Source organism: Aquarana catesbeiana, linkage group LG01 (genome assembly GCF_042186555.1).
Source record: "Aquarana catesbeiana isolate 2022-GZ linkage group LG01, ASM4218655v1, whole genome shotgun sequence".
Classification (NCBI taxonomy): Eukaryota; Metazoa; Chordata; class Amphibia; order Anura; family Ranidae; genus Aquarana; species Aquarana catesbeiana.
The window spans coordinates 809998303-810024357 of NC_133324.1; the positions used below are offsets into that span (position 1 = coordinate 809998303).

Below are 26055 nucleotides of genomic sequence, written 5' to 3' on the forward strand. Positions count from 1 at the left end.
CCACGGCACATTACGTCAGCAGCTCGGCTCCCTCCTCCTCCCTCCTCCTTCCCCTGCCGCCGGGTCAGTAGGAGAGCCCAGCAGTGCCTCGTGCATGGCAGTAGGGACCCGGCGTGAAGCCATAATGCTTCACTACCAGGTTCCCTTACCAGCAATAGTGGCGGCTGCACCCAACAGCTAATGGTAACATTAGCTGCAGTGCCGACATCACTGGACTCCAGGACAGGTAAGTGTCCTGTTATTAAAAGTCAGCAGCTTCGGTATTTGTAGCTGCTGGTTTTTCATTTTTGCAGGAGTGGGCAGACCTCCACTTTAAGTATGCAGTATAATTTATCCCATAGAACTTTTTATAAATTTTTACAGTTTCAGGCATGCATTACAGGCCCAATTTGGTAGTCAGAATGCTAGGATATCAAAGTTCCCTCTTATTGGAGATATCAAGGCCTGAAGGGGTTTATATCCGAGCTTTATACAGGCGGTCCCCTAGTTACAAACATCCGACTTACAAACAACTCCTAAAGGGAAAAAGGTACCTCCACTGATGCTTTATCACCAAGGCTTGTTTCCACAACAACCCAAACTTTTCAAAATCCAAATGTCATATGGACAGAAAGTGAGGTGAAATCTTCTGAACAGGGGCACAGACAGCAAAACAAACATTACAGGGGTGTTAACCCTTCCCTGTGCTATCCAAAAAGTTTAAAAATAGTTTTTTTGGTTGAAAAAAATGTTCAGACTTACAAACAGACTCAACTTAAGAACAAACCTACAGACCCTATCTTGTTTGTAACCCGGAGACCGCCTGTACTGATATATATTGCAGGCTAAGATATGTGAGGCTCCGTAGCAGGTTAAAAGGAAATGGCAGCTGGCCTGTACATCTATGACAGAAGGGAGGCTTGTAAATCACACTTAGTAATGTCACCAGCAAGTAACAATAAATTGATATAGTTGTATATAATACATCAAGCATATCTTATACCATGTAATTTATATGCCATTGGGCGTATGACAACTGAGGAATGTGTGAGGTGTTATCAACCTGGGGCAGATTTTTTACATATGATGTGGTCTTGTCCAGGTATCAATAGATACTTGAGGCCGATTTTAGAAATATTATCAGCTATATTGAAAGGCCCAATACTGTGTACCCCAGAGGTATGTCTACTGGGGTTGGTAGCGATATGCCAAGATTTTCTTACAGGAGGCGTCATTTATGGCACGTAAACAAATATTTCTTAGGTGGATGCAACGTTTAGCTCCCTTGAGTAGTCAATGGCTTATAGCTGTCAATCAAATGCTTCCATATGAGAAATTAATGTATAAACGTAGAGGAGCTTCTATTGTTATAAAATCTGGGCTGGATGGCTGAACTCATTCTTAATTCTTAGTAGCAGTGAAGGAGATTAGTATAGGGGCATAATTGAATGATCATTTGAAATAGATGTGAATTGATGTGTGACCTTGCTTGTTGTTAGACTTAATAGAAAATGGAGGGTGACAGCAACCTAATTTCTTTTTGTTTTGTTTTTGTTGGTGCTTCAATTCCTTTTATTCAATAGAAAAAGGATATAACAATACAAGGCAATCAAAGACCCAGATGATATTCCTGAGATCAACAAAAAAGAAAAAAACAACCATAGGAAACCAAGAAGGTTCCACATGCGCCACAATATATAAATAATTACAAACCTATAATAAATATAAAATACAAGGTGTATCTCCTGGGAGCATATCCTTACATCCATATATATCATGTTTCTTCACCAAAAAAGGAGGCAAAGAACAAATGAGAAATTAGGAAAACCCTCTTCAAAGCATAGGTACCCTTTCTGATCTTCCTTTCAACTATAGTCTAGGGACTACCTGGCCACTCTGCCTCTTTTTGGGTTTTGGGTTATATTTATTATGTATTTTTTTAGTGCATTGATATGGTTTCATAAGGAACAAAAATGAGTCTTGATGTTTTAAAATGTGATATATATTATTCTCAATTAATGCAAACTCATGCAATAAAAAGTACTGAAAAAAAAAAAACTTTCTGTAAAATAAAAGACAGGTATATGCATCCCTGCAGTCCTTTTTTTCTTACTGCCAGTCCCTATGTCACTGCAGGACAAAGTAGTAATATAGGGCTGGTGGGAAAGACTACAGAGAGCATTGGGTCACACAAGCATCAGACACGAATGGACACTAGGGCAGGTAAGTTTAAAGTCTCTTCTTTACAGGAGTTTGTTTTTTCTTCACCAACGAGAGTAATTTTATCTACCGGTATTTATTTTAATTATTAATAATATTATTTATTATTTCACTGCTTTGCTTAGCAGTTATTGAGATATCTGCTAGAACGAGTGAACGTTGCTTGCAGTGGGTTAACAGACCTATAGACTTGCATTGTAAAGCACACCTTATTTTTAGAAATTTGGCCTCCCCCATGTACATATTTAATCCCAACATACAAAAAAAGGTTTTCTAGACATTAACACGCTGACTGTTCACATAAAGCTGATCTCCTTTACATGAATATCTAAAAGCACTGACAAAGCTATACATTGCCTTTATGCCTAAACAATTCTGGTAAGAGTAAAAACAGTTTACACAACTGACCATTGGACGTCATTGTCAAAGCAAACACAAAGATTGTGAACACAACTGTCCATATCTCTGTTATCGCTTTGTTTGAGAAATCAGTGCTGATAACTAGGACATGGTTTGAGTGTTTACTGGCATATGTTTTAGTAGACTTCAATGGGTGGATGTGACATGTATTTTGGACAAAATACACTGGACTGTCCTGTCAACTGTTTTGAAAAATTCAACAGCAATATCTAAGAACCACAATATTGTACTTGGTGAAGACATACTGAACATAACTTTACACCTAAGCATCACGTTTTCAAGCATTTTTATGGACTTTCATGGACTATTGTCTTCATTCAACCTTACCTACTATGTAACTATGGAAAAAAAGCTTTAAAAAAAGCAATTTTTGAGCTTTTCAGGCATTTTCATTGAAGTCTATGGTACCAAAATGCTCAATTCTGCCTGAAAAGTAGCTCATGTACTTTTCTGACCAACGGGCGTTTTGATACAAACAACAGGACGCTCAGATTCCAACAAGAGCTATTAAAAACAACAGGTTTTTGCTTCTTGAGCCTTTTTGAGCTTCAAGCTACAAGCTACAAAACACTCAAGTGTGAACGGAGCCTACTGTACATGACCTTATTGTGCCATACAGCTTTTTCTTGTACATTTTGCTGCATTCTCTCCAACACTGTGAATTGTAATTTACAATAGAAATCCTTACCAAAGAAAGCAACAAAAACTAATAGAATCTGCACTGTGGAATTGTAAAATACAACAAGCCTGCATCTATATTGCTCAATTCAAGGGGGTGCAGGGCCTCAGGTTAAAGTGGAAGTAAACTCTTTTTTTTTGCACTTGTACCTACAGGTAAGCTTATAATAAGGCTTACCTGTAGGTGCTGTGAATATCTCCTAAACCTGCACTGGAGAGGAGATAGGAGGAGATATTCACACTGCATGCCGCCAGTGATGTCAGTGGCACATGCACTCTGTAGAGCCAGCATACCCGTGCCGTCCCTTCAGAGCCCCGTTCCGCGGTCCATGATTCCCGTGCACATGCGGGGGAGTTACATCATCGCAGCACAGCCAATCAGACGGCTGGATCACATGAACCTGGAAGGAAGGGTAAAGATCGAAGCCCTCTCAGTGGTGACAGCGTGCCGCTGGAGGGCTTCATTCTAAGGTAAGTATTTCATAATGTGCCAGTATGCGATGCATACTAGCACATTATGCCTTTACCTTGCAGGGTTTTAAAAAAAAAAGGTGCAGTTTACTACCACTTTAAGAATTTATGAAAGCAGAGTGTTAACATCAACATATGCTGCAGCTCGCACTCACTCAGCGCATCACTTTACTGAGCCCTTATATGTATAAGGTCAGTAATCAGAGTGCATTTGGTGGGCATTAAAGTGGATTTTACAAGTCTCCATGAATACTTAGTCAAGAGGTCACAACGTACAGCAACAGTATATATTTTTTAAGGAGCTGTACTTTTAATAATTAATTGAGGAAAGTGGAAAAGTAGTGCTGGACCCCTAAGGTTATCTTATTGGTTTTGCTATCTTGAAGTATTGATGTTGATGTAAACGATTTGGTTTCCAGGCTGGCGGCTTCCCCAGAGGATCTCCACGGTCTCCTTGGCTTGTAGTGTAATGTAACAAAAATGGAAATGGAAGCTGTGTACCACTGCTAAGAGATCCAGATACAACTTTTTTCCAATAACAGTCAGGGGGACAATCCATAAGTATCCAATGAGTTTTCTGTCGGAAAGTCCTTCAGAGTTTATTCTGACGGAAAGACCGGTCGTGTGTATGCGGCATTAGCAGTGGTGCTGTGGTGCTTCAATATCTATTTTTGTTACCCTTGTTTGTTGTTTGATTAACAATTAACTCCAAGTATGTGACTGTGTCTAGGCTAAGAGATGCAGTCCTGCGCTCTGATTTAGTAAAGCAGTTCAGACACTTCACTAAAATTGTAGCTGTGTTCACTCTGAATACCCCATGATGTGCAGATGAAATCAATATTTCCACATGACTGTATAATTGAAGTGAATCTTCCCTCAACTAATTAGGACCAGAATTGCAACTACTCTAGTAAATTAACCTGATGACATATGACGTAATCAGTTTGCTGCAGGCAGAAGGATATATTTCCTAGGGCTCCTCTCCCCGTTGAGCAAACTGCAACACTCTAAGTCACAAGGTGTAAGGCAGCGTTAATGGCTGATTTGGGTGAGAAACCTAGAACAGAACACAAGGTCTACTATATACTTACCAGAATGTACATGCTTTTGACATAGAAGAAAAGGCTTTTAGTCCAAGAAGTAGAGGCTGACCTTGGATTATGCCTGAAAAATGGTGTCATCATTCTGGGGATAAAGGGAGGTAAAGGCATTGGCAGGAGAAGTACTGTGAGCTCTTTGAGTGGTAATAAATGCTTGTAAGTGTTCATTCAAACATTATCTAGCCTGTGTGCCCTCAGCAAATGTTAAGTCTGCTTTAAGAACACACACCATGCGCTCCACCTTGATGGCTATGCAAATAGTAAGGCTCCATGCACACTGGCATAAAAAACATTGCTTCTACAGGAGTTTTGTGTTCTGCCTGTAGAAGCAGCTCAATCTTATCCTATGTGTCCATGCACATTAAGACAATTAGAGGCATATTTTGAGCTCAACATTTAGAGGCAGGGAAAAAAAACCTGGTTCGCGTTTCTGATTGGAGCTCATTGGCAGAAAAAATGTTAAACTCCCCTAAACTCGTCTAGACTTTGTACAAGAAATGCTCTGTATGAGAGTTTTATACTCCCAAGAGAACAGACTTTTTTTAAGCCCAGTGTGCATGGAGCCTTATGCCCTGTACACATGACCGGTTTTGCCGTTGGAATAAACTCCGAAGGTTTCTCCGACAGAACTCCGACGGAATTCTGCTCAAGCGGTCTTGCACCAAAGTCCGACCGTCCAGAATGCAGTGACGTACAACACATACGATGGGACTAGAAAAAGGAAGTTCAATAGTGAGTATCCAATAGCTTCCGTCTCGTACTTGCTTCAGAGCATGCATCGTTTTTGGTCCGTTGGAACAGCATATAGATGAGCGGGTTTCCCGATAGCAAATGGTTCCATCGGAAATATTTAGAACATGTTCCATTTCTAGGTCCATCAGAATTAAAAAAAAAAAAAGTCTGATGAGGCATACACACGATCGGAATAGACGATGAAAAGCTTCCGTCTGACTTTTTCTGACGGACATTACGCTCATGTGTACGCGGCATTAGAGATCTGTCTTTCAATGGTGCTCTATAAAGTCCAGCTTCTGTACTGAAATCATACTGTTTAAATGCTATTCTCTCACTGCAAATAAAGTAATTAAAAGAATAAAAAAACAAGTAGTGCTGTCCCCCTAAAATTTTGTACCTCTATGAAGCAGCCCAAAAATAATACAACTTGCACATAGAGCTTTTAAGGAATTCGGCATCAAGATTCCCTAATACATACTCTAGAAAAATGTAATAATATGGGAAACATCGGATACATACAGCTACTCCAGAAATACCTTATAAGCTCCCCAAAATGCAGAGAAAATCTATAAAAGTATAATATATGAATTGTTAATATTACCTTAGCAAAAAAGTAATCATTTTATATTTATGTACTGACAATCATAATTCTTTTCACATGGAAGGCCAATGTGAAACATTTAAATGTATAGATCTTGATGAAATCATATATCCCATTTGCTCATTACATTTAAACAGTAATAGGCTGCACTGTGGAGTGTCTGCCTGCAAATGACATCAACTTCTACACCTCACAAAAGCTCTTTCACATAGTTTGTTTGCTCTTCCATTTCAGGGGGAGGATACAGAGAAGGACAGGTGATTGGATATTTACTAAATAGCTGTGACAGCACTACCTATAAATTATGTCTGTATACAGTATATTATCTGAATATGTGGGATAGGGTCAGCTATTTAACATTATATATGTTCTAAAAAAAATCCTGACACTTTTAGCATGCTCTTATGCAATAAGTCAAACAACGATGCAGTAGCAATCCTGTTTAAAAAAAACTTGCAGAAGGAAAGCATTAATACTTATCTGTCCTGACACTTGTTCCTCAAAATTTAGCTCTGTTACAGCTTCCAATAGACTAATAACTATTGATCCTGTATCCTGCCTTGTCACCCTATTAACATGTTCTCCAAAAGGAAACTACAACTGGGTATGATGATAAAGATTACATAGACATGTTCCATTGCTGTCACCATCTGAAATTGCACCCTGAGAAATAATGTGCTGAAGTTGTTGGAGTGCATGCATGTAGAGAGGAAGTGACTGCTGGTGCAACAAAGGATGATAAAAAAAAAAACTAAAAACTGTACTTTATCGAAAAAATATAATATTTCTATGATACAAAATAATTTAGCAAAATAAATTATATTTAGTGGGGGTTTTCTTTAAAGAAGTAGAAGACAACAAGAAGACCTGGACAGCCACACACCGGAATGGATAAATCCGTCTTTTTATTAAAAATACAGGATCATGGGGTACACAAAACACGACTGTGGGTGGGGTGGTACAAGAATACTGACACGTTTCGCACTTACACCAAGTGCTTACTCATAAGTAAGCACTTGGTGTAAGTGTGAAACGCGTCAGTTATTCTTGTACCACCCCACAGTCGTGTTTTGTGTACCCATGATCCTGTATTTTGAATAAAAAGACAGATTTATCCATTCCGGTATGCGGCTGTCCAGGTCTTCTTGTTCTCTTCTACTTGCATCAGCATTTAGCCAGCACCTGGTGCTCTTCTCTTCCTGGAGGTAATGAGACACAAGCACTCTGGTTTAAGCCCCTCTTTGAGCGGAGGATCTCACATCATTTCTTTAAAGAAGGTCTATCATTCCATGCCCAATTTTTATAGTAAATGGGATTACTGCAATTTAGGATTCCTATTGATGTTCTGTTGTATACGTATTATATTGCGATAGTCTAATCTTCTAGATTTTATTTTTATGGATAAACTTGCAGTATTTTATTTAATTTAAAGCGGAGTTCCACCCAAAAATGGAACTTCCACTTTATGCCCCCTGCCCGGCTCCTGTTTGTGAAACTGAGCTTTTGGGGAGGAGGAGAGAGCAGGTACCCGATTTTGACAGGTACCTGCTTCCACTTCCATTCCGGTCGCTTCAGGCAATCGGTAGTGGAAGTTCTCCATCCCGAAGTCTTCTGGGACACATGACAGGTCCTAGAAGACTTCAGTACCAGTCAAATAGCGCAGCTCCACTTGCGCATGCAAAGTGGGCACACAAATGTGAAGTCACATGTTGTCACAGCGGCGTGCCCATAGTAGAGATGCCGGCCCCACCAAGGGAGGACACGGGGAGAAAACAGCATGGTTGAGTGCATGGCTGTATTGTGGGACATGTGAGTGGCTGTTTATGAAAAGTCAGCAGCTACACTTTTTGATGATACTTCTATATGTGTATAGCAGTGCTCTACAAGAATTATATACCTACAGTATCTCACAAAAGTGGGTACAGCCCTCACATTTTTGTAAATATTTTATTCTATCTTTTCATGTGACAACACTGAAGAAATGACACTTTGCTACAATGTAAAGTAGTGAGTGTACAGCTTGTATAACAGTGTAAATTTCCCCTAAAAATAACTCAACACACAGTCATTAAGCGCATGCCGACCAGCCGCTGCAGTTGTACTGTGGCAAAACGGCTCGGCTGCGCGAATCACCGTCATGTTACGTCGGTAACATAGATGGCCACTAGGGCGCGCGTGCACGCGCCCCCTGCTTGCCCACGGAGCTGATGTGAGTGCCCGGCGGTCGCAATCACCGCTGGGCTCCCGCGATCACTCGGGGCACACCGACAACCGGGATCTGTGTTGGTAAACACACAGTTTCCGGTTCTCTGAGGGTAGAACAGACAGATTGTTTGTTCATACAGAGTGTGAACAGCAATCTGTCATCTCCCCTGCACAGTCCCCACCCCCCTCTTCAGCTAGAACACACACTAAGACACACTTAACCCTTTCACTGGCCCCTAGTGGTTAACCCTTTCACTGCCAGTGACATTTTTACAGTAATCAATGCAATTTTATAGCACTGATCGCTGTAAAAATGCCAGTGGTCCCAAAAATGTGTCAAAATTGTCCAACGTGTCTGCCATAATGTTACAGCCCCGATACAAATCGCAGATCGCCGCCATTACTAGTATAATAAAAATTAATAATAAAAAAGCCATAAAACTATCCCCTATTTTGTAGACGCTATAACTTTTGCGCAAACCAAACAATATACGCTTATTGCGATTTTTTATACCAAAAATATGTAGAAGAATACATATCGGCCTAAACTGAGGGGAAAAAAAAAAATTTTATATATTTTTGGGGGATATTTATTATAGCAAAAAGTAAAAAATATTGTGTTCTTTTCAAAATTGTCGCTCATTTTTTCTTTATAGAGCAAAAAATAAAAACCGCAGAGGCGAACAAATACCACCAAAAGAAAGCTCTATTTGTGGGAAAAAAAGGACGTCAATTTTGTTTGGGTGCAACATCGCACAACCGTGCAATTGTCAGTTAAAGCGACGCAGTGCCAAATTGCAAAAAGTGCTCTGGTCAGGAAGGGGGTAAAATCTTCTGGGGCTGAAGTGGTTAATGTCTAAAATGCTGGCAACAAAGGCTAGTACACTCCTAATTGAAAATGTCCAAATTGGGCCCAATTAGCCATTATTACTCCCCGGTGTCGTGTGACTCGTTAGTGTTACAAAGTCTCAGGTGTGAATGGGGAGCAGGTGTGTTAAATTTGGCATTATCGCTCTCACTCTCTCATACTGGTCACTGGAAGTTCAACATGGCACCTCATGTCAAAAAACTCTGAGGATCTGAAAAAAAGAATTGTTGCTCTACATAAAGATGGCCTAGGCTATAAGAAGATTGCCAAGAGTCTGAAATTGAGCTGCAGCACAGTGGCCAAGACCAGACAGTGGTTTAACAGGACAGGTTCCCCAAAAGACCCCAAACACACCTCTAAGATGACCACTGCCTTGCTAAAGAAGCTGAGGGTAAAGGTGATGGACTGACCAAGCATGTTTCCAGACCTAAACTCTATTGAGCATCTGTGGGGCATCCTCAAATGGAAGGTGGAGGAGCGCAAGGTCTCTAACATCCACCAGCTCCTAGATGTTGTCATGGAGGACTGGAAGAGGACTCCAGTGGCAATGTGTGAAGCTCTAGTGAACTCCATGCCCAAGAGTGTTAAGGCAGTGCTGGAAAATAATGGTGGCCACACAAAATATTGACACTCTGGGCCCATTTTGGACATTTTCACTTAGGGGTGTACTCACTTTTGTGCCTGTTGTGAGTGGAACCTGTCCTGTTAAACCACTGTATGTTCTTGGTCACCATGCTGCAGCTCAGTTTCAGGGTCTTGGCAATCTTCTTATAGCCTAGGCCATCTTTATGTAGAGCAACAATTATTTTTTCAGATCCTCAGAGAGTTCTTTGCCATGAGGTGCCATGTTGAACGTCCCGTGACCAGTATAAGAGAGTGAGAGCGATAACACCAAATTTATCACACCTGCTCCCAATTCACACCTGAGACCTTGTAACACTAATGAGTCACATGACACCGGGAGGGGGGTGTTTAACTGGGCCCAATTTGGACATTTTCACTCACTTTTGTACTCACTTTTGTTGCCAGCAGTTTAGACATTAATGGCTGTGTGTTATTTTGAGGGGACAGCAAATTTACACCATTATACAAGCTGTACACTCACTACTTTACATTGTAGCAAAGTGTCATTTCTTCAGTGTTGTCACATGAAAAGATATAATAAAATATTTACAAAAATGTGAGAGGTGTACTCACTTACTTACTGTATATGCTTTTCTGTTTGTTACAATACAATTATTTATCAATTTTTTTCAGATCGAGATATATACAATTTCCTACCTCTATTTTATATAAGACGTGTGCTTATGGTGATATGTAAAATTGCCCTTTGATAATACTCTTAATTTACTGATGTCATATTGCTCATTTATCTGAGCTCAATAGAAAAACATTTGTATAAAAAAAGGAGATCTATCCTTATAGTTCTTATTTTACAGTTCTGTCCCCTATGGGCCTAAGTACAACTAGTACATTGTCACATGGTTTTAAGTGCTTTAGTTATGAGTACCAACCCCCCCCCCCCACCACCACCACCACCACCACACGCCATGGCCCAGTCACCAACAGCTTTGAAGGCAATGGATAATTCATAGCTGCAGTTTGCTTCGGCTGTGAACACTTTCCACAGGCAAGCAGCGGCAGGAGGAATGCAACAGTAGGGGGGCATATCAGCCTCTGCATTTCTCTTACTATTGCTTGTCTTGGGAATGTGTTCACGGCTTGAACAAGCTGCAGCTATAAATCAACCATCTCCTTCAGAGCTGTTGTTGGATCAGCCGCAGCAGGAGGGAGGGACAGATCGGTATTCATAACCAGAGAGTATTTGGAAACATGGGACAAAGCACTACACAGGGAACAAGACTGTAAAAAAAAAAATAATAATTATAGATCTTCCTAAAGTATCCAAACGTTCAGTTAATTTTTCTGGTATGTCACAACATCTAAAAACTTCACTCTAAGCTCACCAAGTCCTCATTGCTAGTATCTCTTCTTTTGATTAAAAGGCAACAATCAACTTCAATCTATTATCTGGTCATTGCATATCCATGTCACAGTATATGTCCATCTGTAGGCATGGCTATTATTGCCATCATGGGCCAATGCCCAGGAAAGCAGGGTAAAAGGGGCAGCATTAAGTCTCAATTTTAACAAATCGTAAAAATGTTTTTTTCCTAATTTTTAACCTTTTGGCCTCTAGATATTTTAGGCAACATTTAGCAAGAGAGAATGTTCAAGGGATCTCATATATACAGGTTTACATATATACTTACATATTTCTTTCTTGGTTTGTACATTTATTAGGCTCCAGGCACACTAGCATTTTTTTACAAGCTCACAAAAAGCTAGAGAAAAATGCTGGATGAAAAATGCTGATAACAGCATTTTTGTCCCAGCTTCCAGTAGCACTTTAGTAGCTTTTAGAAGCATTTAGAAGCTTTAAGGAGCACTCAGGAGCATTAGCATTTTAAAAGCTTAAGAAAAGCATTTCTTAGCATTTAGAAGCATTTAGCATTTTTTTTCTGCTGGAAAACGCTCCAAAAAATTCTACAAAAATATTTTTTTTTCTGCTCCAAGATGCTAAAGCTTAAAAAATGCTAATGGACTAAGGTAGTGTGCATGAACACATAGGATAACACTATTTAGCTTCTAGGAGCAGAAAAATGCTAATAGCAGCATCTAGGAGCTTAAAAAAATGCTAGTGTGCATGGAGCCTTAGAATTCAGTTTTGTATTCTGGCTTCAATAGTACAATCTAGCAGTAGTCTTTACTAAAATCATCACATGGCATAAACAAAGATTGCACGAAAGGGCATAACTATTGAGGTGCCCAGGGTATTTTGATGTCTAATGCTGACCTGTCTGTAGGGAATGTATGAGAATGAGGATCATGGATAGAGGAACTTCTGGAACTGAGATTGACATCCTTAAGCCAGGTACACACTAATGCCCCGTACACACGGTCGGACTTTGTTCGGACATTCCGACAACAAAATCCTAGGATTTTTTCCGACGGATGTTGGCTCAAACTTGTCTTGCATACACACGGTTACACAAAGTTGTCGGAAAATCCGATCGTTCTGAACGTGGTGACGTAAAACACGTACGTCGGGACTATAAACGGGGCAGTGGCCAATAGCGTTCATCTCTTTATTTATTCTGAGCATGCGTGGCACTTTGTTTGTCGGATTTGTGTACACACGATCAGAATTTCCGACAACGGATTTTGTTGTCGGAAAATTTTATCTCCTGCTCTCCAACTTTGTGTGACGTAAAATCCGATGGAAAATGTCCGATGGAGCCCACACACGGTCGGAATTTCCGACAACACGCTCCGATCGGACATTTTCCATCGGAAAATCCGACCGTGTGTACGGGGCATTACAGGTTTTATTCGTGCAACCCAGTGGGTTGACAGTTCTGGTCTGAGACACTGTACTAACCATGCAATGTTAGTTCAGCGATCTCTCCCGCTGAGCTGTTGTGTTCCCAACCGCCAGAACACTCCGATCAGCGATCTCTGCTCTGCTGAAAGTGCTGATTGGGAGTCGGTTGGCTGCTGGTTTTCCAGCAATCTGGCTTCTGTCAGACAGACCGACATACACACGGGCAGAATGTCAGCCATTTTTTTTTTGAACCGGCATTCTGCCCGTGTGTACGGAGCTTTAGAGCTGTAAGGTATAGTTGGAGGGCCTTAGTAAATACCCAAGTCTCACCAGGTCACCAACAAGTCTGTATATCTGAAAACACTATGCAGAGGGCATTGAACAACTGCTGTTGGTGTGATCTGCAACTTTAAAGTGTCCACTAACAATAAATGTCTAATAATGTCTGTTAACAATCACCAAAGTGAATGTGGTGTTGTCCCTCGCGCTATGTTGAGTACAAGGAATGCGTTAATACCAGAATAAAATAACTCGGTGTTGAAAAATAATGAAAAAATGTGTGGGTAGTGATGATGTCTCTGTGGACTGCAGCAAAATCAAAAGTGCTCACATACACTCAACATAATAATGATAATAGAGGGATTTCGCGCTTCAAATCTATCACATATAAAAACATTAATTAACATTGATGTGTTCTTATGCATGCAGCTATAGTGGATATAGAAATATGGGTGTGCTCAGTGAGTATGTGCAAACAATAAAGCCAAAAATAATCCAAATGTGCTGATGTGGATGGATAAGCTCTTCATAAATCAAAAAAAGTTCATAATGATGTGTCCCATCCACTGGGATCAGATATGGGGGAGGGGGAATGATGGTGATATTCTTAATATGGAGGGATACGATGAAAACCGGGCTCTCTAGAGTCTCACCTTAAGCAAAGCAAATATAGGCATCAAACAGGTTCTTTAGTAGATGCTGTATGGTGTGGTTTATCTGTTGTTCAGGTGGGACTTCTCTGATGGTTAGATCATCCTCCCGGTATACAGATACCTATCAAAATAAAGGAGGGATTGCCCACCTGGGCTCCACCGATCTGGTGGAATATATAGGGAAGGGAGAGAAAGAGGCCTCCAATGGTGTAGTATTGTTAACCACTTGACAACTGGGCACTTAAACCCCCTTCCTAACCAGACCAATTTTCAGCTTTTGGTGCTCTCACATTTTGAATGACAATTACTCAGTCATGCAACACTGTATCTATATGAAATTTTTGTCCTTTTTTTCACACAAATGGAGCTTTCTTTTGGTGGTATTTAATCACTGCTGGGTTCTTTATTTTTTGCGCCGTAAAAGAAAAAAGACCGAAAAATCTGTAAAAAAATACAGTTTTCTTCATTTCTGTTATAATATTTTGCAAATTAGTAATTTTTCTTCATATATTTTGGCCAAAATTTATACCGCTACATATCTTTGGTAAAAATAACCCAAATCGGTGGATATTATTTGGTCTTTGTGAAAGTTATAGAGTCCAAAAGCTATGGTGCGAATATCTGAAAATTGATCACACCTGAATTACTGACGGCCTATCTAATTTCTTGAGACCCTAACATTCCAGAAAAGTACAAATACCCCCCAAATGACCCCTTTTTGGAAAGAAGACATTCCAAGGTATTTAGAAAGATGCATGGTGAGTTTTTTGAAGTTGTCATTTTTTCCCACAATTCTTTGCAAAATCAAGGTTTTTTTTTTACTTTTTTTTTTTTCCCACAAAATTGTCATATTAGCAGGTTATTTCTCACACACCGCATATGCATACCACAAATTACACCCCAAAACACATTCTACTATTACTCCCGAGTACGGCGATACCACATGTGTGAGACTTTTACACAGCGTGGCCACATACAGAGGCCCAACATGCAGGGGAGCACCTTCAGGCGTTCTGGAGTGCCCAGGCCAATTCTGACATTTCTCTCCTACATGTAAAAATCATCATTTATTAGCTAGAAAATTACATAGAACCCCAAAACATTATATATTTTTTTTAGCAAAGACCCTAGAGAATAAAATGGCGGTCGTTGCAACTTTTTATCTCGCACGGTATTTGCGCAGCAATTTTTTTAACGCGTTTTTTTGGAAAAAAAAATGTTTTGCGCTTTACAAAAACCAAAACAGTAAAGTTAGCCTAATGTTTTTGCATAATGTGAAAGATGAAGTTACGCCGAGTAAATAGATACCCAACATGTCACCTTTCAAAATTGCACGCGCTTGTGGAATGGCGCCAAACTTTGCTACTCAAAAATCCCCATAGGCGACGCTTTAAAATTTTTTATTGGTTACATGTTTTGAGTTACAGAGGAGGTCTAGGGCCAAAATTATTGCTCTCGCTCTACCGATCGCAGAGATACCTCACATGTGTGGTTTGAACACCGTTTTCATATGTGGGCGGGACTTACATATGCGTTCGCTTCTGCATGCGAGCACACAGGGACAGGGGCGCTTTAAATATTTTTTTTTTTTTATTGTTCATTTTACTTTATTTATTTTAGTTTGATGCTTTTTTCCAAAAAAAAAAATTTTGGACCACTTTTATTCCTATTACAAGGAATATAAACATCCTTGTAATAGGAATATGGCATGACAGGTCCTCTTTACAGTGAGATATGGGGTCAATAAGACCCCACATCTCACCTCTAGGCTGGGAAGCCTGAAATAAAAAAAAAAAAAAAAAAAATGATCCTGGCTTCGATCGTAGCGGTGAGTCGGTAGAAGCGCGGGAGGGGGGGACATCCCCTCTCGCCTCCCGTAAGAACGATCAAGCAGTGGAACAGCTGCTATGATCATTCTCATGATGTAGGGAATCGCCGGCTGAAAAAGCTGATATCTGAATGATGCCTGTAGCTGCAACCATCATTCAGATATCCCCGCACAAAGTCAAGGACGTTGTATGACAGCCGGCGGGCGGGAAGTGGTTAAAACGCTTTTTTTTTCTTTTACACAAAGTTGTCCATTTATACAATATTTCTACCACATAACATGTACATACCAAAAATGACACCCCAAAATAGATTCTCCTACTCCTCCTGAGTACGGCGATACCACATGTGTGAGACTTCCACAGCCTGGCCACATACAGAGGCCGAGTACAGCCGAGCATGGCTCAGCATGGCAGGGTATGGCGGGGTATTGCGGAGTATGGCGGGGTATTGCAGAGTATGGCGGAGTATGGCGGAGTATGGCGGGGTATGGTGGAGTATGGCGGAGTATGGCGGGGTATTGCGGAGTATGGCGGGGGCATGGCAGAGTATGGCGGGGGCATTGCAGAGTATGGCGGGGGCATTGCAGAGTATGGCGGGGGCATTGCAGAGTATTGTGGGGGCATTGCAGAGTATTGCACAGCATTGCAGAGTATTGTGGGGGCATTGCAGAGTATTGCACAGCATTGCAGAGTATTGTGGGGGTATTGCAGAGTATTGCACAGCATTGCAGAGTATTGTGGGGGCATTGCAGAGTATTGCACAGCATTGCAGAGTATTGTGGGGGCATTGCAGAGTATTGCACAGCATTGCAGAATATTGTGGGGGCATTGCAGAGTATTGCACAGCATTGCAGAGTATTTTTGGGGGTATTGCAGAGTATTGCACAGCATTGCATAGTAGTAGGGATGGCTGAGCATGGATGGATGGATGGCTGGATGTCTCTGTGCAGCGCTGTGGGCACTACACATACAGCCCACAGCGCTGCAGCCATCCATCCATCTCCCTCTTCTCCACAGTGTACCGATCGGTACACAGGAGGGGAGGAGAGGAACCGGCGTCATCAGATGACGCCGGTCTGTTTACATGTGATCGCGCCGTCATTTGACGGCGCGATCACATGGTAAACGGCCGCGATCAGCGGCCATTTACCGGGAGGACCCGGCGGTCACGGATGTGTTCGGGTGCGCGCCCCAGGGGGCGCGCGAGAGGGGAATTCTGGGAGGACGTCATAGTACGTCCTCCCAGAGTTATCCAACCGCCCTGCAGCCGTCATTCGGCTATGGGCCGGTTGGTAAGTGGTTAAATATAATGGAGTTTATTAAGTAATAAGGTGGTCTCTTACATTAAGATAAATTAAAAACAGCATGAATAGCAAAAGGATTGACAAGAGCGGCGTCTGAGGCGCCTCCTTACTGACTTCCGGTTACGTCTGCTCTCTGCCACGCCCTACGCGTTACGTCACCGCTCGTGACTTCATCTGGGGACCAAAGTGGGGGGGACCAAATCACCAAAGTGCATCCAGGCATCAAATAAAAAATTTTCTATGAATTTCCAGCCAGTCAATCAAACTTAGGACCTAGCAAGCATTTAATACCAGCTGTGCTCCCATGTGCTCCAGTGTAATGCTCTTGCCATATTATTAAATGGTGACCAATATGATCTATGATATCCATTTTGGCCTGCCTGCCTTTGTTCTGTACGTTCTCATTATACACAGCCTCACTATAAAATAAATAAGTTATGCTTCCTTTTGGATAAGTTTGAAATATCTTCATCCAAACATACGCATTACTCCATGACAATATTGGAGCAGAAACAAAAGGTATGGCTCTTGTAGCATGTGTACACAACAGGGAGCCTCCAAGGTAGCAGGAAGCAAACTACTTCAAATGAATAACCTCTACTACTAAGAACAAAATGGATTGTTATGGTGAACCTTGTACAGGGTTTTCCTATGTTCTATTTACAGAATATGCTTGATCCATTTAGTAACTGAGTTTTTATTTACAGCCTTTTCCAAGAAAAATATGCACGATTCCTCCTGGAAAGTTAGCTGCCATTGTGAGGAACTGTTTTAAAAAAACATCCGTATACTGTGGATGTTTTTGATCTCCACTAATAGAATTAAACATAATTCTACCATTACCTAACTTAACATATTGTAAAGTGTACGTAGAGCAAAAATGACTGTCTATGAAAAATAGAAAGCATTGTAACCATAAATAGTAAGACCTCTTTAACACTGGGGTGGTTTTCAGGCGCTTTAGTGTTGGAAATAGCCTCGGCTAAGTGCCTGAAAACTGCCTCCCATTCACTCCAGTGTGACTTTTCACACTGGAGTGGTGCACTTGCGGGGCGTTCCCGAAAAGTCCTGCAAGAAGCATCCTTGGGGCAGGTTGGGAGAGCTGTATTTAGCACTCCCAAAAAATTGGAATGAATGGGCAACACTTTCAAAGCGCCTGAAAAGCGCCTTTGAAAGCGCCATAAAGCAGGAGGTTTTAACCCTTTTTTTGGGGTTAAAAGCACCTCGCTAGCGGCTGAAAAGCGGCGCAAAAGCGCTGCTAAAATGGCTAACGCTTTCAGTGTGAAAGAGGTCTAAAGTATCTTCTATCTTGTCTATTTCTTTAATGATAATTGAACATGTTGATTCAGCCAGCTGTGGGTGTATGTTTCGAAAGCAGTGACATTGGTCAATAAATGAGCATCTGTCTGGCACAGGGGAAGTTTGCAGTGCTGATGTGCCATAGGCTGGCGAATCCAATTGTAGAACACAGCAGGAGCATGCATTCTGAGGGTAATAATACTGCTTAAAATGGATGTAAACCCTCACATATACCCAGTGAAGTGAACAGCCTCAGATGATACACAGAGATGAAACAAATCCTGCTACACCCCATCAAGAGGGTATACCATGGCAAAAATATGTCTTCATCTGTCAGGAGCACAGAGGAGGGGCAGAGAGGCTGCAGTTACAGTGTGTGAGAGCTGATTGTAGGAAAGGAACACCCCCCCCCCCTTCAGACAGCAGAAGAACTGTGTTCTGAATAGATAAGCTCTGTTCTGAGCTGAGCTCTCAGCAGACCCCCCCCCCCGACACAAATTTATCTCATGTGTTGGGAAAACTTCTCAGAAGAGACTTATTCTGATAACAGAAGAACTAAGCACCAGAGAGAAACAAGACTTAAAGCTTTGTAGAGAGATAAGTAAACACTACAGATATATGTGTTTTGCTCAGATTCCATGACTGAGATTTCCAACCACTTTAAAGCGTAATTCCAAGCATTTCTTACACATCCAATGCCCCCCCCCCCCCCCCCCCGCGTTCGTGATCAGTTTTTGACACCTATTTGCACACTTTTTTTACAGCAATGTAAATATCTTATATTTATGCTGAATCCGAGGTATGTCATGTCCGCCCACCCATTGACTCCTGAGAGATGAGTGTCATCAACCACAGGAGTCAGCGGCATCCGCCACTTGTAGCATAGCGGCATGCTTTGTACTATATGTGCATGCGCGTGATCAGGAGGCGCATGCTGGGTAACCAGCAGTGCCGTATACTGGAAGGAGGAGCAAGTGGGCTTCAGATGCCCCCATTAAAGATGGGAGCATGCTCCCTGAGGACAACAAAGTGAGTTTATTTAAAAAGATCATGATTACTAATACCTACATGTGATACATATACCATTATGAATAGCATTAGTTGGGACCATCACAGGGGTTATTTAAAAAAAATAAAATAAAAAAAATAAACAAGCTGGAACTCCGCGTTAAGGATCCACTTGTGTGGCATTGTCAACCTTACAGTAGGTTACTGCAGATGCTGTAACTGTTAGGTTCAACAAGTTAAACTGTAACATAAAATGGAAGAAAATATAAATACAAAAAATATAAAACCAAATGCAGTCTAGTGCATTTTTAATCTGCATCAAAAAGTTCACACCAGTGCAGTAAGTTCCAGTGCAGTCAACAAAAGTAGAACATGCTGCAGTTTTTCTGGAACTTGGCAAAACGCATGGAAAAAGCACCAGAAGCACACTAGAACACACATGTCCTGACCTGAGATGAAAGTAGAAAGAGGAGAAAAAATCATCCAAAACACATAAAAAATGCATCAAAAACACACTTGAGTGTATCAAAAATGCAGAAACTAATCCAGAGTGTAGAAACTGTGTTGTGAACCAACCCTTAATCCATAGCAATAATACTTCATTTTACTGCAGTCAGACCAGCTCGGATATGATTTCCTATTGCTGTGAATTAATACACTTTGTATGTTTATTTGGTAGTTACAACGAACGAGTCAAATGACAAACAACACTTTACTTTTCAAATAAAGGAAATGACACCACTTTACTCTTCAGTAGAATGATATAATGTACACTAATCCATGAGTGCTATGCATTTCATACACAATCACAAACACTCATCAGATCAAACAGAGATTAGCATTCATCTGTCCACCACAAATCTGTGTTTATATCTAAACACCAGAGGAATGTCCGTACTGTGTTGTGCCAGTACCTTTGTCTAAACCCTGTCACCTTTACAATATGTACAATACAGCAGAATGCTCTGTTCCCACATTTTCCTAAAAGTGTGGCTGGTAATATGGGACAACACGAGGGTGACACAAGGACAGATATACAACAGTTATTCTGCCAATATGTAACCTATAGCTGCTCCTGGACACCACCCAAACCAAGACTGGTCTCAGCACAACATTTTATTTTTATCCAGTGCATTCTGAGAATACAAAACCATGTCTTCTGCACAATGATGGACCCCCTGAGAGTTATTATTACTATTCATCTAAAAATAAACCATTAGAATACTATTCACAAGTAGTGTTTAACGTGATTATATCATCTTTTCTAAGATCCTTTTAAATGTGTATCTAAACCCAAAAACATTTTTTTTAATATATTGCAGTTTATCAGTCATTAGTTGTGGTAGCTGTATTAATTAACTTTTTTTCCAGACACATCTGCCTTTAATTTTACCCATTGATGCTATCAGTAGCACAAGTCTTGTTCTAGTGTGGCAACACTCACTCTTGTTCTGTATCTGTGGACCAGCATTGTCTAGGCTGCCTGTTATTCATTTGGATTACAGAAAATCTCCCCCTCTATCACTACAGCATGTTAGAAACTCACTGGATTTCTGGCAGGAGTAAAAGATATTTCTTCACTTACAGAACAGAAAACAATTTCAATTGTGTATTTGTAAAACTGTATATCTAACAGACCAACAGCAGAGAACAAACTCTATTATGTATACATTTTAAAACTGAGCACCGGGAAGGACCCCCACACACGCACTTCAAAGGTTAAATGCTATTTAGCCTAGGAGTGCATGGATAAGCTCTGGGTGGTTTCTTGGCATCATCACACACAGTGCTTATTAAGCCTTCATTGTACATGAGGAGGTGAGCCTGCAACAGTGACCCAAAGTGACTTAGAGAAGATGCTGGGGGGGTTGTCGGTCGCATTGATTGAAAGTCTAGGGGTAAGGTATCCCTTACTGCAAGGGTAGATTTTGTCTCATTCCCGTAGTACGGCTTTAGGAAAAATTCCAGGAAAAACACAGTATTGGTAAACAAAGTAAAAAAGTGAGAAGTATTTGAAAAAGTGAGAAGTAGTTTTTTTTTCGTACTGCTCTTTTTTTTTTTAGAAGGCAATAATACAGCCTACAACAAATTGTCTACCTCAATCAAAGTTCTACTTTTTTCATCTCATTTAATACAATGGAAATATATCAAAGAATTCTATTCCAGCTACTAGAGGAATTTGCTCTTAGCTGATGTAAAGAGATTTGAACATTAATTACATGCATTTTATGTAACTTTTTAAGGTCCTATTCACACTTGAGCGTTTTGTAGCTCGAAATTCGAATTTGCTCAACAGTCAAAAACCCATGATTTTTAATTGTACCTGCTCACACTTGAGTGTTGTGTGGCTTGAAGTTTGTAGCATGAAAAATTGCATGGCATTCTTTTGAGCTACAGGCTTCAGGCATTTTTGGCTCCAATAGACCTAAATGGGAATGTCTGAAAAAATGCACAAAAACGCTTGTGCCACGTGTTTTTTTGTTCTTTTTTTGTTCTAGTAACTAGCTTTCCATTGTCTAGAAATAAAAACAGCACTCAAGCAAAATGCCTGCAAAAATGCTCAAACATTCATGTACTAATGCACAAAGAAAAGTCTATATAAATGACCAAGGACGATCATCTCAAGTGTAAATGCAGCCTTAAGCTGTGTACACACGATCGGATTTTCCGACGGGAAATGTCGGATGTCAGGCTGTTGGTGGAAAATCCGACCATGTGTATGCTCCATCGGACATTTGTTTCCGCCAACAAATGTTGGCTAGCATGTCTTCAAATTTTCCGCCAACAAATGTATGTTGTCAGATTTTCCGATCATGTGTGCACAAGTCCGTCGGACAAAAGTCCAAAGTACAAACACGCATGCTCGGAAGCAGAATCGGTCGGTCTTGTAAACTAGCCTTCGTAATGGAGAATTAACATTCGTGATGTTGGCAAATTATGAAATCTCCAAATGCAGCACACAATTCTCTTCTTCTTTAATGGAATAATAATGAAGCTGCTTTGCTGGTGATACTGATGAAGTTATTGCAAACAAATTTTCAAAGGCTTTTTTTTTTTCTAGTGATATCAAGAATAATATTATTATGTTTTTTTTGTATTTGTGCAAGTTACCACAACACCATTATCCCGTAGTTTATAAGATCAAAGATACAACTATGTTGGTGTCCCTTGTCAATTTTACATTGTGTTTTTTAAAATGTAACTGCCTACTCCCAAACTGTCATTTGAAGTAAAACACAAAGCCAAGTATTATGCTACACAATTTTTTATTGTGCATTAAAAAAAAAAAAAATTAGACATGCTATCTGCCAATAGAACTTAACCAAAAAAGTGCATTCTATGCATCCAAAAATATACCAAATCAAATCATTATTCAACCCAAAAAAAAATGTCAAAGCAATAACTCCAAGGCCAATAATAAATAACACGTTATCTCCTCCAATTCCGCAACATGTCTGGTTGACGAACAGCCGTTCAGAAACTAACTGAAAATCGCTAAATGATAACCGTGAAAAGAAAAGTGCAAATCAATGCTCACCAAACTTCTACTAACATGAAATTAGCAGAAGGAGCCCAAAGGGTGGAGCGAAAGAGCTGAAAAAACACGTAGTACGTCTAGTATGTCACTACGTTCGTAATTGTTGGCCAACATTTGTATGACCATGTGTATGCAAGACAAGTTTGAGCCAACACCCTTCGGACACAATTCCATGGTTTTGTTGTCGGAAAGTCTGAACGTGTGTACGGGGCTTTAGTTTATTTCTTGGTTGTTCTACAAAAGACTAATAGTTTGTGGCTGTATTTAGAAAAGATCACAAGCTTTACTGTAACATTGCTCTCCATTTTGCGCCTATAATTGTCTCGCCACAGGAGAATATCTAATTCAGTTTCTGAACAATGCATATGCAAGTGGTACTGGGAGTCATGGGAATATTAGTGACACAAGACGACACTGGCTTCACCTTGTCACATGGAACTAAAAGAACTGGAAGCTGTCACTCTGGTTAAAAATTTACCTAGATTATCATGAAAGGAAAATTTACAAAAACGCCATTTAAACAAACTAAACTTGACCCTCACCTTCTCTTCTTCTCTTTGTAGGATGACCAGCACTTATCTGTAAGATGAGTCAATTCTCTCATTTCATAAATTAACTGTTCCCTGAAACCACACATATACTATTGCTTTTAGAAACACAAATTATATAATGATCTCATTTTCCCTCACTACAAGAAGGAATTTTGAAGTGCCTCATTATATCAGACATGTACTACTGCTTTTTTCAAATTAATAAAATTTGCTTTAAAAGAAACATGCTTTTGCTTCTCGTTTACAGTAGGAGTTGTGATCTGACAAACTGACTGTATATAGGTTCAAATATTGTTAAATGTTACACATTGGGATACAATTATTATTATTATACAGTCATGGTCATACAGTGAAAACATCTCTTTACCTTAGATGTATTTCTGTCTCATACTTTAAATGGCTGGACTTCTCAATCTAGCCAATGCATTTTTATTCTTACTAAAAAAGATCAAATTCTCTGACAGCTTCTAACACAGAAATACGTCCCATTTACCATTTAAGTAATTTCAGAAATCAAACTTAGTCAATAACATGTTAATGGTCATCTACGAGCAGATTGGGTTTAAAATGATCTACTGGGTAATAATTTTCTTCCTTCATAATGTAACCATTGTTTATGTCAGAAATATTAAAGGCAACATCTTTACTTTTTACTTTTTTTGCTAGTCAGAAACCCAGTGATTTCCATATTTACTGTGTTGGCCAATTATAAGGCACACAACTAATCTAGAAGTCAAAAGTCTACAACCCATCTACTAAGTCAGATGACAAAGATACATTTTTTTTTTACATTTTAACTTGTATAACTAAGCATATTGCAATGTTGTAACACAATAACAGATCAACAAATCAGTTCCATTTTTCTAAATTGTCTATTTGAGTGACACCTGGATGGTTGGATTACAGTCCTCTGCACATTATCACTGCTCTGTGTAGCTGTAAAATTTTGCATGGCATTTTTTGAATGTCATTTTTTTGGATGTAATTTTGCAATTCATCGAAAATATTGACTTGAGTGCCGTTTTACCATCTGTTTCATTGTGGGATAGGTGGGATAGTTTGTGGGCCATGGCAGATTGGACATTAGATTTCAGTAGAAGTCACTGTCTGCCTGATGTTTCTAAAGTGTAGATCTTTAACAGTGATGAAGACCGTTTAATTACTATACAGTAACAGACAGTGAAATTATATAAAGCTGTTCTGATTTTTACTTACAACGTTTGTTTTTAGATTATTTCCAGAATAGCTGAATTAGACTGCTGAACAAACATTTTCTTTTAGTAAAAACTTTTTAAAAAAAATCAATTAAAAATTATAGTCAGATGTTTAAAGGCTAAAGTATGGCTAATTTATTCTCTGACAATAACACATGAGTCTCAAGAACCATAAATGTAACTTTTTATTATTTAACTTACTGCACAATTATTCATTTTCTGAAAATAGAAAAATTTGAAAAAAAAATATACATTTTGTTTTATAATTACTACAGTGATCAAATATTAGGAATTAAAGCAACAATTTACTGACAACTATGCAAATAGAATTTTGTAACTAAATAAGTGTAATCACTCACCAAAACCCCTCTGGAAGTTCTTATCCTATTCAGAATTTAGATACTGCAAGGAGAGGAACAGATCAGATATCCTATCCTGGAGTTGTGTCCAGTCTAATGAGGTCCTACGTGCTGGCTGTGTGCTGTATAAACCATGTGGAGTAGGATGTGTCTATTTCAATCAATGTGACAACTTAAAAACTCAGCCTTGCACTGTCCAATAGGAGCTTCCCAGGATATGATTTGCTAACCGGTACTTCACTGCATTGTAAGTTATTCAAAATATTCTACCCATGTGACGTCATGTTTATGATTTTATCATTGTAAGGCTCCATGCACACTGGCTTAAAAAAATGTTGCTTCTACAGAACTTTTGTGTTCTACCTGTAGAAGCAACTCAATGTATTATCCTATGTGTTCGTGTACATTAGGACGTTTACAGGAATATTTTGAGCTTAACGTTGAGAAGCAGGAAAAAAAAAACTTCTGGTTCGCGTTTCTGATTGGAGCTCACTGACAGAAAAAATGTAAAACTTTTCTAAACTTTGTACAAACTTTGTTTTTTACTCCCAAGAGAACAGACGTTTTAGGCCCAGTGTGCATGGAGCCTAAATATTCTATAGGAATATTGCATGTATTTCTTCATATACTCTGCGCAACTAATATTGTTTATTCATTCAATATTCCAAAGCACTGTTTTTACAGCTCTATTTAACAGGCTATTTTAAGTATGTGAAATCTTTAGATCACACAAATACCGAGTCATTTTTTTTATTGAAACATGTACAGGTATTTCATCATCTATTAAGTACATTGATAATATTAAGGTGAGACATACATTTTCTTCTTGCCAGTCTCACTATTAACATCTTAAGCATCATCCATAATTTCTGCACATTTCAACTTCCAACTCTGTATGACACCTAATATCCTGCATCACCTGTGGGTGAAGAGACTACAGACTGGATCTAAACTAGTGCTTGAAGAACCCAACTGAAAGGAAACTTTGATGCAGAACCAGTACACATACAATGAATTAGGTTTCTATGTTGTTCTAGACACCTTGGGAATTCTCTTGGACCCATGCCCAGACACAGGTACATCTGGGCAGCTTAACTGCCATAGCATTAACTGTTTCTAGCATTAGTAAAATCAGTACGTTATGATGACTTCTCAGTTTAATAGGAGCTACCACATAACCATCATCACTAAAACATTGTGTGGCTTTACTTGTGAGTAATTTAGAACAGATCATTTGCAATATAAATTTCCATACATGGATGATTGTTGCTAATGACCCCCAACACACCTCCAAGATGACCACTGCCTTGTTAAAGAAGCTGAGGGTAAAGGTGATGGACTGGCCAAGCATGTCTCCAA

General features: G+C 39.8%; 1 protein-coding gene across 4 annotated transcripts in view; it reads right to left on the minus strand.

The window, feature by feature from the left end:
* The window catches only part of SLC7A2 (solute carrier family 7 member 2), a 181867-nt gene that overhangs the window by 79039 nt on the left and 76773 nt on the right, over positions 1 to 26055 (minus strand). Inside the window, exon 1 of one of the 4 annotated variants that reach the window (XM_073608051.1) lies at positions 24697 to 24861. The exons of 2 other annotated variants lie outside the window; for them this stretch is intronic. The gene's annotated coding sequence lies outside the window, so the exon portion shown is untranslated. Of the gene's footprint in view, positions 1 to 24696; positions 24862 to 26055 lie in introns of those variants that run through there. One more of the 4 variants, XM_073608077.1, reaches the window with a different exon arrangement.